This window comes from Protobothrops mucrosquamatus, unplaced genomic scaffold, assembly GCF_001527695.2.
Source record: "Protobothrops mucrosquamatus isolate PMUCROS unplaced genomic scaffold, P.Mucros_1.0 scaffold34, whole genome shotgun sequence".
In the NCBI taxonomy this organism is placed as follows: domain Eukaryota; kingdom Metazoa; phylum Chordata; class Lepidosauria; order Squamata; family Viperidae; genus Protobothrops; species Protobothrops mucrosquamatus.
In genome coordinates, this window is record NW_015386418.1 from 216,617 (window position 1) to 221,852 (window position 5,236).

Here is a 5,236-nt window from a genome sequence, read left to right on the forward strand (position 1 = left end):
ATCTCCCTTTTTTACGCACCTCTGGGGGCTCCATACCCCGTCATTGAGGATGGCCCTCAAGGTTATACTGGGCCATACCTGCGCGAGGGGGGAATCGCGCAGGGCCAGCAGTTCCACCCTGGAGTAGGCTCTAAACATAGACACAAGTCCCACAACAGAAAATACACGGGGGGGGGAAACAAGTCCCTTTGATGATCAAAAAACCCACAGCCTCCACCCTCACCGGGTCCACCGGAGCAGTTCTTTCGCCGGACTGGATTCAGGGCCGGGTCCAGGCTGCCGGGCCGCGCAAAATAATTTTCCGCAGGCCAAGCCACCTGTCGAGTCCGAGGCCGCCACGGCCTCCGAATCCAGGTCCGTCGCGGCCTCCGCTGTCATCGGGCACGCAAACCAGGTCCGGAGCAGTTCTTCCACCGTACCGGATCCCGGGCCGGGTCCAGGCCACCGGGCCACGGCCTCCATCCCACACCAGGCCCGCCGGGCCTGCCGTCCGCAGGCCAAACCGCCCGCCGAGTCCGAGGCTGCCAAATCGTCGCGGCCTCCGCTGTCCTCGAGGCCGCAAACCAGGCCCAGACCCAGGATCGGGCCCAGGCTGCCGGGCCGCGGCCTCCATCGCCGGGCCCGCCGCCCGCAGTTGGAGGCCTGCCGAGTCCGAGGCCGCCGCGGCCTCCGGATCCAAGCCCGTCGTGGCCTCCGCTGTCATCGAGGCCACAACCAGATCCAGGTCGGGTCTTCCACCAGGCCGGATCCCGGGCTGAATCCAGGCCAGATCTTCCGCCAAGCCCTTCGTCCCTTCGCCAGACCGAGTCCTCCTTTTGGCGTCAGAGACTGGGTGGCTGAGTGGCTGGGGAGTGGCTGGGGAGTCACACAGTAAACCCCCAGGTTGCCGGCAAGTTCAGGTCTTCAAATTGGGGTCGGGGCAAAGCCCTCGCCCCTCGGGAAGCCCCCCATTTCTGCTGTGGACCTCGCTCCGTCACGGAGCTGCCCCAGGTAGGTCCGCCATTACCGGAACAGTAAAGCAAGAGGTTGATTGAGGGTGGACACTTTTCCATAACTTTCATGGACTTGATAATTCTCATTTAGTTGTAAATAAGGTTTGAAAAAGTGTCACCAGTCTTAAAGATGGATTGGTGATTTAAATGAGACCTTGATGAGCATGTTAACCAAAGTAGATGCAATTATCAGAAAATAAAATTATCAGAATATTTCCCATGGCTTTCCATATTTTCAGGAAATGGAGATATACTTCAAACAATGTGGGATATAATGAATATAGAAGAGGGTGCTTTTGTTTTGATTGTTGAGTACAATCATAAAACTGCACCTCACTTATTTCGGCCATCATGTGGGGGAATTCACTAGAGTAACCAATTATGTTGGGCAGAGTTAGAGGTAAAAGGAAACCAGGCCACCAAAGAACATTATGGCTGGACACTATCAAAGCTGACATCAATTAGAGCATAAAAAACCCTCAAAGAAGTAGTGCAAGATCAGAAAAGGTGGAGAGACCTGGCCCATTGAATCACCATGAGTTGGACATGACTGAATATATATCACATATGAATGCCTACTTCTGTGTTTGTGTGGATGTTTTTGGATGAATGTGTTTGTATGTGTAAAATGCTTGTATAAATTATGATCATGGTTGTGTCAACCACTACCATGAGATGTGTTGCTGGTTACCACTTTGGATGGTTTTCAAAAAGAGTTGGGTCAATTCATGGAAGTCATGGGGATCAAGAACCATTAGACCATTAGACTTGTTGGAAGCCTGTCTCTGAAGGCCATCTGTTGAGAGAGTAATGGGCTGATTTTGATGGTTGATTGTTGTGAGACACAACAATAGATAGCCAGGACTCCAATCTTATCAGGGAACTATTTATGTTTTTATGAGAAATATCTAAGGATAAAATAATTGGCTAAAAGCTAGGTAGCCAGGAAGACGTTTTGATCACAGTAGTATCCCTAAGATTTCAACAATTGGCTATAGAATTAATGGTTTTCCAAATTGGAAGATGACATTTATGCATGGAATGTGATGGAGAATTCAAACTTCAGAACATCTGCTCTCCATCTTTAGAGGTTTGGAAGAATAGGCAGAACATCCACTTTTCATGGTAGTTTAAATAGTTCTGCATTCTTCAGGGAGGTTGGAATAGATAATGCAATGGTAATCTTCCAGATTTTAGTTCTATTCTCCTAAAATTTCCACACCTGCTTCACTTGCCCCCAAAATAAAAGAAGGAACCTAGATTGTGCACCTGGTTTGAAGCTCGATGCCACACAATTGCATCCTCATTAATGATAATTTTTTTCCCTTCCACAGCCTTTGAATTGATCTTTCCAACTTTCATCCTCTGGAAGGTATAATTGGGGAAGGTGAGCAAGTTGGTGATGTCAAGTTGGCCTTCCACTTCTCCTTCTGCATTGAAGGACACAATTTCTCCTGCTGAGTTGTTGAAGGAAATGCCTTGAAGAAAAAAGTGGAGCTGGAGAAAAAGAAAATAGAGAAATAGAGAAATAATATAGAGATAAAGAAATACAGAAAGAAAAAAGGAAGGAAGGAAGGAAGGAAGGAAGGAAGGAAGGAAGGAAGGAAGGAAGGAAGGAAGGAAGGAAGGAAGGAAGGAAGGAAGGAAGGGTTGATGAATTATTGCAACCTTTTTCAGGAGTAGGGAAATGGGACATACTGCATGAAATGTCCACCAAAGGACTCAGTGCAAATCATGAATAAACTGGATATACTTGGATAAAATCCTAGTCAAGAGCAGGAAGGCAGAGCTTGGGGCCACATGTCCCCACCAGGTATTCCACACAGATTTCTCATTTCTACAACAAACCTAGTAACATTCTAGTTTTGATGGCTGACAATGAAGATTTTTTAAAACAAGATTTCCTTAAGTAGGGAGATCATTTACTTTCAGGGCTGTTGCTAGCAAAGGAATGCTACCATCATCCCTACAGAAATCCAAATTGTCTTGTTTGAGATATGGAGAATTCGCCCACTGTGTCTGGTTATTTCCTCTTTCTTGGATCTTGAATATAACTGTAAAATGTAGAAGAAGGAGTTGTGAATTTCAGCTAAATGTTAGAGGAAACTTTCCAACAGTAAGGGCCAGCAGTGACCCAGAAGCAAGTGAAAGAAGTTAATGTCCAACTATAGAATTCCATGAACATTTCATCATTGATTCTCTCTCCCCACCCCCCACCCCAGCCATCCACTCCCAGGTTCACTTTCCTTCTTTTCATTAATGAATGATTTTATGGGTAATCCTGGTCTTACACCCATTCATTTAGTAATCATTCAAGTTAAAAAACAGCACTGAAAGTTTTTCACCCTTATAACCATTGCCGATCACCTACCTATATATGAGAAGCTGGAGAAGTACCAGGGTCTGAAGGAGAATGCAGAATGCAGACCTGAAGAACTCAGGTCTCAGTGGTGGTAGGAGTGCTTGGGGCTGTGATTCCTAAGCTGGGAGAGTAGCTCCAACAGATCCCAGGAATGACATCAGAGATCTCTGTCCAGAAGTGGGATGGGCCAGCTTGCCACCACTACCTTGCAGAAGAGTGCAATGCTTGGAACAGCTGAGACACCACGTGGAATCCTCAGATTCCCATGCCTCTGGTAGAAGACTCTTCCTCTGATTGAGGAAGACACAAACCAGCCAGAGGGATATATAGGCCGAATGTCTTCTCTTATCTTTTTAAGTAATACAACACAATGTTGTACAGTATTAATGGTATTATAGAAGGCTTAATGTGGAAAGAATCAAAATATAGCTGGAAGGGCCTTGGAGGTCTTCTAGTCCAGCCCCTTGCTCAAGCAGGAGATCCTACCATTTCAGATAGGTGGCTGTCCAGTCTCTTCTTAAAAACCTTCAGTGATGGAGCACCCACAACATCTGAAGGCAAGCTGTTCCACTGGTTAATTGTCCTCACTGATAGGAAGTTTCTCCTTGATTCCAGGTTGCTTCTCTCCTTGATTAGTTTCCATCCATTGTTTCTTATCCTGCCCTCTGGTGCTTTAGGAAATAGGTTGACCACCTCTTTGTGGCATCCTCTCAAATGTTGGAATACTGCTATCATGTACCCCTAGTCCTTCTTTTCTCTAGACTAGCCATTCTTCATGTTTTAGTCTCCAGTCTTTTAATCATCTTAGTTTTCTATTCTTTGCACTTTTTCCAAAGTCTCAACATCTTTTTTGTAATCTGGGGACCAAAACTGGATGCAGTATTCCAGGTGTGGCCTTACTAAGGCTTTATAAAGTGGTACTAATACTTCATGTGGTTTTGATTCTATGCCTGTGTTATACAACCAAGGATTGCATTAGCTTTTTTTGGCTGCTGCCACACACGGCTGACTCAAGTTTAAGCAATCGTCCACTAGGACTCCAAGGTCTCTCTCACAGTTACTGTTTTTGAGCCAGGTTTCACCTAATCTTTACTTGTACCTTTTGTTTTTCCAGGCCAAGTGTAAAACCTTGCTTTTCTCCACATTACATTTTATTGTTCAAGTTTGTCAAGATCTTTTTGGATCCTGAGCTTGACTTCTGGGGTGTTAGCTATTCCTGACAGTTTAGTGTCATCTGCAAATTTGATGAGTTCCCCTTCTATTCCCTCATCTAAGTCATTTATGAAGACGGAACCTTGTGGTACTCCACTGCTTACTTCGCTCCATGTAGATGTAGTACCATTAAAGACTATTTGTTGAGTACACTTTATCAGCCAGTTACAAATCCATCTGGGGGTGATGCTGTTTATCCCATATTTTTCTAGCTTACCAAGACATAGGTCGTGGTCTACTTTGTAATATGCCTTGCTGAAATCTAAGGCATTTGACAAAGTAGAGCACAACCTACGTTTGGGGAAACATTACCTGCCAAGGCTGAAGACCACAAAGTCTTTTTCCACCAGGTGTTGCCCTAGAATTGGCTCGAGCTGAACCTGCAGACTGCAAAGCACGGGCAACAGCATGAACTGCATTGTAGATACTATAGCTCTGCCCACTCATGGCCATTTCAAAATGTGATATAGGGACAGACTCTAAGCTCTCTGCCCTAGTACATCTTTTCTTTCCTACTTGCTCTGAAGTTGAAAAGAGACATTTGAATGCTTGGTTCCAAAAATCTTCCAGAATATTGCCCTATGGGCTATGGCCAGGTCTGAGGAGGTGGAGAAAAGTATGGAACCCCTTAATCTCATTGGAATGAAGTATGAAGGAAAGAGCTCCTTGG

At 45.5% G+C, this 5,236-nt stretch overlaps 1 pseudogene; it reads right to left on the reverse strand.

Annotated features, from left to right (window-relative positions):
- LOC114922265 overlaps positions 1 to 5,019 on the reverse strand; it is a 9,530-nt pseudogene extending 4,511 nt beyond the window's left edge.
- Positions 5,020 to 5,236: the final 217 nt, after the last annotated feature.